This window comes from Hemiscyllium ocellatum, chromosome 14 (genome assembly GCF_020745735.1).
Source record: "Hemiscyllium ocellatum isolate sHemOce1 chromosome 14, sHemOce1.pat.X.cur, whole genome shotgun sequence".
Taxonomy (NCBI): domain Eukaryota; kingdom Metazoa; phylum Chordata; class Chondrichthyes; order Orectolobiformes; family Hemiscylliidae; genus Hemiscyllium; species Hemiscyllium ocellatum.
Window position 1 is genome coordinate 35,647,116 of NC_083414.1, and position 12,638 is coordinate 35,659,753.

The 12,638-nt window shown below is 42.7% G+C and overlaps 1 protein-coding gene across 1 annotated transcript in view; it reads right to left on the minus strand.

Annotated features, from left to right (window-relative positions):
- The window catches only part of dennd6aa (DENN/MADD domain containing 6Aa), a 118,300-nt gene that overhangs the window by 4,077 nt on the left and 101,585 nt on the right, over positions 1-12,638 (minus strand). The window lies entirely within an intron of this gene.

The following is a 12,638-nucleotide window of genomic DNA, read 5'->3' on the forward strand; positions in this document are numbered from 1 at the left end:
CACCTCGCATTTATCTGAATTAAACTCCATCTGCCACCTCTCAGATGGAGCCCATTGGCCTATCTGGTCCAGATCCTGGAGTAATCCGAGGTAACCCTCTTCGCTGTCCGCTCCATCTCCAATTTTGGTGTCATCTGTAAACTTACTAACTGTACCTCTTATGCTCGCATCCAAATCATTTATGTAAATGACAAAAAGTAGATGGCCCAGCACCGATCCTTGTGGCACTCCACTGGTCTCAGGCCTCCAGTCTGAAAAACAACCCTCCACCACTACCCTCTGTCTTCTATCTTTGAGCCAGTTTTGTACCCAAATGGCTAGTTCTCCCTGTATTCCGTGAGATCTAACCTTGCTAATCAGTCTCCCATAGGAAACCTTGTCGAACGCCTTACTGAAGTCCATATAGATCACATTTACTGCTCTGCCATCTACACTGCTCACAGCATCACCCATCTGTGGATATTTATTTTCTATCTCATCACCTAAATTGTTAACAAGTAAGGTGAATAATTAAAAAATCATTGGTGAGACTTGGCCTTCAATAGTGCATTTTACCTAATGTGGCAGAACCTATGTTATCTTTGGTATTGAAGAATCCAATAGACATTTATTATAACTATTATGTACATCCTCAGGCACAAATGTCTGAGCTAATATTATGCTATTACTTTTCAGCATAAGAGCATACCTCAAGTGAATCAAGACAAGATGGAGTATGAAATCTATCTTTCTTCAGGATACACAGTATAATGCAGTGACAATTTCATGAGTATGTCTCAGACATACTGACTGAGAGACATTATACATCAGTTGCAACAGAGACCTCTGTGGGACACCATTACTTACATTCTGCAAAAGTACCTGCTCAATATTCCTCTCCACCTATTGCCCTTCAGCCGATTTCCTAAACAGGTCACCAACTGACTTCAATTCCATGAGCTTCAATTTTGTAATGAAGGAACTTTTATCAGATGCATTCTAGAAGTCCATGTATATAAGATCCATGGATTCAACACTGTCCAGTACCCTAGTTACTTATTTAAAAAATTCAAGTTTCTCAGGCAGAACCTATATTTACAAATCCTCTCATCAGTTGAAAATTTTAGATTTACTTCAAGATACTTTCAAGCAACAGATATCATAACACTTCCATAATTCTCTGGTTTCCCTCACATTTTTTTCAATACCAGAATGACATTCATAACTTTCCAATCTGAAAGAACAATATACAAATTAAAAGAATGTTGGAAAATTACAGTTAAGGCATCTGCAAGTTTCTCACTCACTTCCTTTAAAACTGATTCTGGGGATTTGCTATTTGTTTTTTCAGTACTTTTATTTTACTTACATTGTATAACTACATGTAGTTTCCCTGAGCATGCAATCCATCTGTAAATAGAAACTCAATATCTATTCAAAAAGGTGTCCACCATGAATTTTTCTAATTTTTATTTACAATCAGTTTTCAAGGGGCCACCGTTGTTCCTCATTCCCAATGTAATTACAAAACGCTTCTGTTGAATTTTATCCTTTGGAGGTTTCATTTTAATGTTTCCTTTCGATACCCTTAATATCTATTTTGTCAACTTTTGTGATTTTTGTATCCTGCACAACCGGATCTTTATTTTATTTGTTGGTGTCATTATCCTTTAATTTTGTGGTGTCTTTTACCCTTTTGTAATTCATGGTACTCTTTTCAAAAAGGGAGTTCTTTTTCCTTAAGCGTATAACCTGGTTCTATATAATATTTAATTATCTTGAAGACCTTTCATGATCTTCTGATCAAGTTACCCAATAATAGATTTGCCCAAATTACTGTGGCCAATCCCGATCACATCTTGTTGATGTAGCTTTGAACGAAATCTAAAATCTTACAGAAACTGTTTTTCTTCCTTCCATACACAACATTGAACTCGCTTATACAATGATCACTATTAGAAAATGTTCACCTACTCTAAGAACATTAACTAAATCAAGCTCATTACTGATTACTGAACAGAATATGGGCTAGTTTAGATTAGATTAGACTTACAGTGTGGAAACAGGCCCTTCGGCCCAACAAGTCCACACCGACCAGCCGAAGCACAACCCACCCATACCCCTACATTTACCCCTTACTTAACACTACGGGCAATTTAGCATGGCCAATTCACCTGACCGGCACATCTTTGGACTGTGGGAGGAAACCAGAGCACCCGGAGGAAACCCACGCTGACACGGGGAGAACGTGCAAACTCCACACAGTCAGTCGCCCGAGTCGGGAATTGAACCCGGGTCTCGAACCCGGGTCTCAGGCGCTGTGAGGCAGCAGTGCTAACCGCTGTGCCACCGTGCTTGTTGATTCTAGTTTGTCAAACAATTTCCCAATCATGAAAGACTGTCACATCCGAAATACTAAATGATCTCTCTACAGTGAAGATAAATGTGGATATAAATGTCACTACAGATAATTCCATGGTTTGTGCAGAAAGCTACACTGAGAGGCATTGTTGTAGGGTGTGACTGGAGAAAATAAATGGTCAAAAAAGGCTAAAACGAATAAATTAACTTTTCCTCATTGGTATAGTAAATGCAAATAATTTTAACCATTGTTAAAGTTTATTTTTACTATTGTGCCGTGTCTGTTTCTCTGCTGCCAATACCCCCAACTCTTATATTTATCCTCATGCCCTTGTTATCTATAGATGTAATCATTAAAAGCACTCTTGGCTAAACTCCCAAGTTCTACCTTCTGTAAACATGAGGTCATCCAAAACTCCACTGCTTGGATCTTGTATGAGATTCCATTCATCCATCACAGTTCAATGCTCAGTGACTTGTACTGGCTCCCACTGGAGCAACATTTGGATTTTAAAATCCTCATTCCTGACCTAATATATCATTAGGAGCTGTGGTGTGCTGTTTTTGACAGCACTCTATTAAGCTTTGGTATGTTTAACCACATTAAAGGTATTACATAAAATCATGTTAATGCTTCTCAAGTTCAACTTCTACTTTCAGAATTAAAAATGGAGAGAACAATTATGTAAACAAAAACCTCCCACGAGGCAAATAAAATTTAAAGAATATCATTTAAAAACCTTGGACTTATTTGTCTTTGAAGACTGATTTGCAAAACATGAATAATATACCTTGGTCTTTTCAAAAATTTGTATCATTGAATTAGTCTCACTTCTATTCTGCATTTCTTCCTTCTATCACCCCATGCCTGATACCAGCACATAAACAGAGAACCAGAGATCTAATGCTCTTCTAATGTGGTATTTCTCATTTAATTCAGAGAAGATTTTTGAACTTGCTGAACAATACTTTATTCAGTTCTATTATCATTGATGTGACTAAAAATAGAAGAGGTATCAATTTGGTATTTATCCTGATTTCATGATCCAGAACTTGAGTGTCCCTGATTTATCATCCTTTTCGCTACATTATCTCATCCTGCAGTCAACCAAATAATTGGAATGCTCCCTATTTTTCAAAATTCACTCATGGAATGTGGGGGTCGCTGGCTTATCTGCCCCAGTTGCGCTTGAGAAGGTAGTGGTGAGCTGCCTTATTAAGCTGCTGCAGTCCATGTGCGGTTGGTTAATACACAATGCACTTCGGGAGGGAATTCTAGGATTTTGCCCCAGCTTCGGTATAATGGTATAATGGCTGCAGAAAGGGAGTTCGAGGGGGATTTGCCTTTGGAGGCAGTATGGGCTGAAGTCAGAAATAGGAAAGGAGCAGTCACCTTGTTGGGTGTTTACTATAGGCCCCCCAATAGCAGCAGAGATGTGGAGAAACAGATTGGGAAACAGATTTTGGAAAGTTGCAGAAACCACAGGGGAGGAGTCATGGGCGATTTCAACTTCCCAAATATTGATTGGAAGCTCTTTAGATCAAATAGATTGGACGGGGGCGGTGTTTGTGCAGTGTGTCCAGGAAGCTTTTCTAACTCAGTATGTAGATTGTCCAACCAGAGGGGAGGCCATATTGGATTTGGTACTCGGTAACAAACCGGGACAAGTGATGGGCTTGTTAGTGGGTGAGCATTTTGGTGATGGTGACCACAATTCTGTGACTTTCACCTTGGTTATGGAGAGAGAAGGGTGCGAGCAACCGGGTAGGTTTTACAATTGGGGGAAGGGTAAGTACGATGCTGCAAGACAGGATCTGAGGAGCATAAGTTGGGAGCACAGGCTGTCAGGGAAGGATGGCATTGAAATGTGGAACTTTTTCAAGGAACAGATATGACGTGTCCTTGATACGTATATACCTGTCAGGCAGGAAGGAGATGGTTGTGTGAGGGAACCTTGGTTGACGAGGGAGGTTGAATGTCGAGTAAAGAGGAAGGAGGCGGTTTAATAAGGTTGAGGAAACAAAGTTCAGACAGAGAGTTGGAGGGATACAGGATACCCAGGAGGGAGCTGAAGAAAGGGATTAGGAGAGCTAAGAGAGGGCATGAAAAATCTTTGGCGGGTAGGATCAAGGATAACCCCAAAGCCTTATATGCGTATGTGAGAAACATGAGAATGATGAGAACGAGGGTAGGTCCGATCAAGAACAGTAGTGGGAAACTGTGTATTGAGTCGGAAGAGATAGGAGAGGTCTTGAATGAATACTTTTCTTCAGTATTTACAAAAGAGAGGGACCGTATTGTTGAAGAGGAGATTATGAAACGGACTGATATGCTAGAGGAGATACTTGTTAGGAAGGAAGATGTGTTGGGCATTTTGAAAAACTTGAGGATAGACAAATCCCCTGGGTCTGACGGAATTAATCCTAGGATTATGTGGGAAGCAAGAGAGGAAATTGCAGAGCCGTTGGCAATGATCTTTTTGTCTTCACTGTCAACGGGGGTGATACCAGGGGACTGGAGAGTGGCGAAAGTTGTGCCCCATTCAAAAAAGGGAATAGGGATAACCCCAGGAATTACAGGCCAGTTAGTCTTACTTCGGTGGTAGGCAAAGCAATGGAAAGGGTACTGAGGGATAGGATTTGAGAGTTTCTGGAAAGACACTGCTTGATTAGGGACAGCCAGCATGGATTTGAGAGGGGTAGGTCTTGCCTTACAAGTCTTAATGAATTATTTGAGGAAGTGACCAAGCATGTGGATGAGGGTAGAGCAGTGGATGTAGTGTACATGGATTTTAGTAAGGCATTTGATAAGGTTCCTCATGGTAGGCTTATGGGAAAGTCAGGAGGCATGGGATAGTGGGAAATTTGGCCAGTTGAATAGAGAACTGGCTAACCGGTCGAAGTCAGAGAGTGGTGGTAGATGGTAAATATTCAGCCTGGAGCCCAGTTACAAGTGGAGTTCCGCAGGGATCAGTTCTGGCTCCTCTGCTGTTTGTAATTTTTATTAATGACTTGAAAGAGGGAGTCAAAGGGTGGGTCAGTAAATTTGCAGACGATACGAAGATAGGTGGAGTTGTGGATAGTGAGGAGGGCTGTTGTCAGCTGCAAAGGGACTTAGATAGGATGCAGGACTGGGCTGAGGAGTGGCAGATGGAATTCAACCCTGTCAAGTGTGAGGTTGTCCATTTTGGAAGGACAAATAAGAATGCGGAATACAGGGTTAACGGTAGGGTTCTTCGTAAGGTGGAGGAGCAGAGGGATCTTGGGGTCTGTGTTCATAGCTCTTTGAAAGTTGCCACTCAGGTGGATAGAGCTTGTAAGAAGGCCTATGGTGTATTAGCGTTCATTAGCAGAGGGATTGAATTCAAGAGTCGTGAGGTGATGTTGCAGCTGTACAGGACCTTGGTAAGGCCACATTTGGAGTACTGTGTGCAGTTCTGGTCGCCTCACTTTAGGAAAGATGTGGAAGCTTTGGAGAGGGTGCAGAGGAGATTTACCAGGCTGTTGCCTGGAATCGAGAATAGGTCGTACGAGGATAGGTTGAGAGTGCTAGGCCTTTTCTCATTGGAACGGCGAAGGATGAGGGGTGACTTGATAGAGATTTATAAGATGATCAGGGGAATAGATAGAGTAGACAGTCAGAGACTTTTTCCCAGGGTACAACAGAGTGTTACAAGGGGACATAAATTTAAGGTGAAGGGTGGAAGGTATGGGGGGGATGTCAGGGGTAGGTTCTTCACCCAGAGAGTGGTGGGGGCATGGAATGTGCTGCCTGTGGGAGTAGCAGAGTCAGAATCATTGGTGACCTTTAAGTGGCAATTGGATAGGTACATGGATAGGTGCTTAAGCTAGGACAAATGTTCGGCACAACATCGTGGGCCGAAGGGCCTGTTCTGTGCTGTATGTTCTATGTTCTATGTACAGTGAAGGAATGGTGATATATTTCCAAGACAAGATGGTGAGTTGTTTGGAGGGGTAATTACAGGTAGCGGTGTTCCCGTGTATCTGCTGCTCTTGTCAAGCTATGTGGAAGTGCTCATGACTTTGAAAGATTCTGTTGAATGATTTTTGGTGAACTTCTGCCGTGTGTCTTGTAGATAGAAGATGCTGCTGCTTCTGAGCTTTGGTGCTGGAGCAAATTTGAGCAGGCTGCTATGTCCTGGATGGTGTCAAGTTTCTTGTGTAGTTCATGCTGTATTCATCCAGGCAAGTGGGGAGTGTTCCATCACTGTCTTGAATTGTGCTTTTTAAATGATGGACAGGATTTGGCGTGTCAGGAGAGGAGTTACTTGCCACAGTATTCCTAGCTTCTGACCTGCTCGTGTAGCCACTATATTTGTATGGGGAGTTCAACTGTGTTTCATCTCCAGGATATTGATTGCAGTGGATTCACTGATGGTAACACTATTTGAATGTCAAGAGATAGGGGTCAGATTGGCTCTTAACTGGCATTTGTGTGGTGTGAATGTTACTTGACGCTTATCAACCCAAGCCTGGATATTGTCCAGGTCTTGTTGCATAATCTGCACATAGATTGGGCAAAACAAATTAGCCCCAATGCCATAGAGGAGGAATTCCTGGAGCGTATACAGGATGGTTTTCTTGACCAATGTGAAGGAACTCCCAACTGGACAGCAGGTCATCTTAAATTGGGTAGTGTGTAATGAGAAGGGAATCATTGCTAATCTAGCTGTGCAAGAACCCTTGGGGATGAGTGACCATTGCATAATAGAATATTTTTAAAAAACAAGATGGAGAGTGAGGTAGTTGATTTAGAGACTAGGGTGCTGAATCTTAATAAAGGAAACTATGAAGATATGAGCTGTGAGCTGGCCTTGATAGATTTGGGTAAGTTACTTAAAGGGATGACAGTGGATAGGTAATGACAAACCTTCAAGGAACGCATGTGGGAACTGTAACAACTATTTATTCCTTTCTGCCACAAAAGCCAAATGTGTATGGCCAAACCATGGCTTACAAAGGAAATTAGATTTAGTATCCAATCCAAAGGCAGAACCAAACAGATTGGCCAAGAAAAATAATAGTTCCGAGGATTGGGAGCAGTTTAGATTTCAGCAAAGAAGGACCAAGGGATTGATTCAGAAGGGGAAAATACAGTACAAAAGTAAGCTTGCAGAGAACATAAAGACTGACTCTAAGAGCTTATATATACACACACGGGAAGACAAACATAGGTTCCCCAGCAGACAAACAGGGGATTGTATAATAGGGGACAAAGAAATGGCTGAGCAACTGAATACATGCTTTCGTTCTATCTTCACAAAAGAGGACACACATCAGATACCAGAAATGTTGGAGAATGCAAGACTTAGTGAAAGGGAAGAACTGAGGAAGATTACTATTAGTAGAGAAATGGTGCTAGGAAAATTGAGGGGATTAAAGGCTGATAAATCTCCAGGGCATGATTAATCTACATCCCAAAATACTTGAGGAAGTGGCTCTAGAAATAGTGGCTCCATTGGCGGTCACCTTCCAGGATTCTAAATACTCTGGTCAAGTCCCTGCAGATTGCATGGTAGCTAATGCCACTCCAATATTCAAAAAGAGAGGTAGAGAGAAACTGGGGAGTTAGAGACCAGTCAGCCTAAAATTGGTAGTGGGGGAAATTCTCAAATCCATTATCAAGGACTTTATAGCGGAGCATTTAGAAAGCAGTGGCAGGATCAGACAGAGTCAGCATGAAGTTGTGAAGGGGAAATCATGCTTGACAAATCTGTTTGAATTCTATGAAGCTGTAACTAGTAGAGTTGTCAAGGGGGAGCCAGTCGATGTGGTATATTTGGACTTTCAGAAAGAAAGTTTGACAAAATCACACAAGAGATTATTGTGCAAAATTAAAGCGCATGGAACTGGGGGAAGTGTATTGAGAAGAATAGAAGACTGGTTGGCAGAGAGGAAACAAAGAGTAGAAATTAATAGGTCCTTTTCAAATTGGCAGGCAGTAACTAGTGGGGTGCCACAGGGATCAGTGCAGGGACCCCAGTTTTCACAACATATATTAATGATTTGGATGAGGGAACAAAATGTAACATCTCAAAGTTTGCAGATGAAATCAAATTGGATGGGAAGGTGAACTGTGGCGAGGATACAGAAATTCTTCAGTTCGATCTAGAAAGCTTGGGTGAATGGGCAAATCAATGGCAGAGGCAGCATTATTTGGATAAATGTGAGGTTATTCACTTTGGAAGCAAATACAAAAAGGCAGATTACTACCTGAATGGCTATAAATTGGGAGAGAGAAGTGTGCAGCGGGACCATGGTGTCCTTGTGCACCAGTCGCTGAAGGTAAGCATACAGGTGCAACAGGTGGTAAAGGCGGCAAATGGTATGCTGGTCTTTATGAGAGAGGTTTCAAGTACAGGAGCATGCATGTGTCATTGCAGTTATACAGGGCCTTGGTGAGGCCACACCTAAAATATCGTGTTCAGTTTTGGTCTCCTTTTCTGAGGAAGGATGCTCTTACTCTTGAGGGAGTGCAGCAAGGCTTATGGGCTAATTCCGGGGATGGCAGGACTAAGATATGAGGACACAATGACGAGGTTAGGATTGTTTTTGCTGGACTTCAGATGAATGAGCAGGGATCTCATAGAGACTTATAAAATTCTAACAGGACTAGACATGGTTGATGCAGGGAAGATGTTCCTGATGGTGGGTGCATCCAGAACGAGGGATCACAGAGGATTCAGGGTAGACCATTTAGAATGGAGATAAGGAGACATTTCTTCACGCAACGAGTGGTGAGCCTGTGGAATTCATTACCACAGCAAGTAGTTGATGCCAAAACATTGATGTATTGAAGAGGCAGTTAGATGTAGACTTGGGGGGAAGTTGAATCAAAGGTTATGGGGAGAAAGCAGGATTAGGCTATTAGGCAGAAGTTGATGGTCAGCCATAATTTGTTGAATGGTGGAGCAGGCTCGAAGGGCCAAATGGCCTCCTCTTGCTCCTATCTTCTATGTTTCATGCATTTGTATATGGAGTGATTCAGTATGTGAGGATACACGAATGGTGCTGAACGCTATGATCATTAGTGAATGTTCCCACTTCTGACCTTATGATGGAGGGAAAATCATTAATGTAGCAGCTGAAGGTGGTTGGACTGAGCACATTACCCTGAGCTACTCCTGCAGAGACATCCTGGAACTGAGATGACTGACGACCAACAACCATTTTCCTAAGTGCCAGGTAAAACTCCAGCCGGCATAGAGTTTGTCCTCTGATTCCCATTAATTCCAGTTTTGCTAAGGCTCTTTGATACCATACTCAGTCAAATGCAGCCTTGATGTCAAGGGCTGTCACTCTCACTTGATCTCAAGAATTCAGCTCTTTTGTCCATGTGTGAACCAAAGCTGTAATGAGTTCGGGGGTGGAGTGGCCCTGGCGGAACCCAAACTGGTTGCCACTGAGCAGGTTATTGCTGGAGTAGATGCTGCTTGATAGCATTGTTGATGACATCAACCATCACTTTCCTGGTGCTTGAGTGTCGAATGATGAGTGGTAACTGGCCAGGCTGAATTTGTCCTTCATTTTGTCCACAGAAATATCTGGGTAATTTTCCACATTGTTGGGTAGATGCCAGTGTTATATCTCTCCTGGAATAGCTTGGCTAGGAGTGCAACAGGTTCTGGAGCAGGCACCTTCATTACTATAGGCCAAAATGTTATCAGGGCCCTGAGCCTTGACATTATTCAGTGCCTGTAATAGTTTGTTGATACATTGCATGGCTGAGGAGCTGGTGTATGGGAGAAGGATGCATATTTTTGGATCATTGGAACCTCTTCTGGGGTAGAAGTGACCTGGACAAGAAGGAAGGAATGCACTTGAATTGGAAGGAGACTAATATACTGGCAGGGAGACTTGCTAGAACTGCTCGGAAGGATTTAAACTAATAAGGTGCGGGGAATCCAGGGAGATAGTGAGGAAAGAGGTCAATCGGAGACTGGTACAGTTGAGAAAAGAAGCAAGTCAAACAGTTGGAGACAAAGCAGAGAACAAGGTAGGACTGATAAATTAAACTGCATTTATTTCAAGGCAATAGGCCTAACAGGGAAGGCAGATGAACTCAGGGCATGAGGAGGAACATGGGACTGGGATATCATAGTGATTACAGAAACATGACTCAGGGATGGGCAGGACTGGGAACTTAATATTCCAGGATACAAATGCTTCAGAAAGGATAGAAAGGGAGGCGAGAGAGGAGTGGGAGTAGCATTTTTAATAATAGCATTATAGCTGTACTTAGGAAGGATATTCCTGGAAATACATCCAGGGAAGTTATTTGGATCGAAATGAGAAATAAGAAAGGGATGATCACCTTATTGGGATTGTATTATAGACCCCCTAATAGTCAGCGGGAAACTGAGAAACAAACTTGTAAGGAGATCTCAGCTACCTGTAAGAATAATAGGGTGGTTATGGTCAGGGATTTTAACTTTCCAAACATAGACTAGGACTGGCATACTGTTAAGGGTTTAGATGGCGAGGAATTTGTTAAATGTGTACCAGAAAATTTTCTGATCCAGTATGTGGATTTACCTATTGAGGGCAGATGTTCACAGGTAAAGGGATGGCTGGAAAACCGGAAGCCTTCAGAATGGAGGTGACAAGAGTCCAGAGGCAGTATATTCCTATTTAGATTAGATTAGGTTCCCTACAGTGTGGAAACAGGCGCATCGGCCAAACAAGGCATGTGGGACTAGATTGAATTGGGATATCTATTTGGCATGGACGAGTTGGACTGAAGGGTCTGTTTCCGTGCTGTACATCTCTATGACTATGACTCCAAGTCCACACCAACCCTCCAAAGAGTAACCCACCCAGACCCATTTCCCTCTGACTAATGCACCTAACATTACCGGCAATTTAGCATGGGCAATCCACCTGACCTGCACATCTTTGGACTGTGGGAAGAAACCAGAGCATCAGGAAGAAACCCACGCAGACACAGGAAGAATGTGCAAGCTCCACATAGACAGTCAACCGAGGGTGGAATCGAATCCGAGTCCCTACTGCTGTGAGGCTGCAGTGCTAATTACTGAGCCACCGTGCCACCTGGTAGGTGTAGGGAATGCTGAATGACAAGAGAAATTGAGAGTTTGGATAAGAGAATGAAGGAAGCATATGTCAGGTATAGACTGCATAGATCGAGTGAATCCTTAAGAAGATTATAAAGGCAGGAGGAGGATACTTAAGAGGGAAATCAGGAGGCAAAAAGGGTACATGAGATAGCTTTTGCAAACGGTGAAGGAGAATCCAAAAAGTTTTTAAGGAAATTAAGGATTAAAGGGTAACTAGAAAGCAAATAGGACCCCTCAAAGATCAGCAACACAGCCTTTGTGTGTAGCCACAGGAGATGGGGGAGATACTAAATGAGTATTTTGCATCAGTGTTTACTGTGCAGAAGGACATAGAAGATATAGAATGCAGGGAAATAGATGGTGACATCTTGAAAAATGTCCATATTACAGAGGTGAACGTGTTGGACGTCTTGAAACGCATTAAGGTGGATAACTCCCCAGGACCTGATCAGGTGTACCTGAAAACTCTGTGGGAAGCTAGTGAAGTGATTGCTGGGCCCCTTGCTGGGTTATTTATGGAGGAGGCTGGTACAGTTGCAACATTTAAAAGTCATAAGACTTCACAAGGTCCAGAGTCAATGTTGAGGATTCCCAAGGTAACGCCCCCTCCTGATTGTAAACCACAGTGCTGTAATTTCAATTAGGTCTGTCCTGCTGGTGGGGCTGGTTGGATCTGGATGGTGATGGTGTTGCCTGGGAAATTATAAGGTATGATTATTGTGTGAGCATGACTATGCCAAACTGTTGCTTGACTTGTCTGTGAGACAGCTCTCCCAAATGGCACTAATCCCAAGAGTTAAAAAGGACTTTGCAGGGTCAACAGAGCTGCTTCTGCCATCAGCATTTTCGCTGCCTAGATCAATGCCAGGTGGTCCACCCAGAGTTGTGAGACTTTATCATGATTGACACAATTGATTAATTTCTTAGGCCATTTCAGCATACAGTTGAGAGTCAACTACATTGTGACGGCTCTGGAGTCACATGTAAGCCAGTCAGGTGTGTATGGCAGATTTCCTTCCCTGAAGAATATTAGTGAGCCAGATGGGTTTTCCCGACCAACGACCATGATTTCATAGTCACTCTAGTAATTGTAACAAGGTCAGCTCGGTGGACCTCATAGAATGAGTTGCCTGATTAAGGCTGTTAGTCTGATCCAATCAATCAGGGAGCCCTGACTGACAGATAAGAACAGGTGTGTCA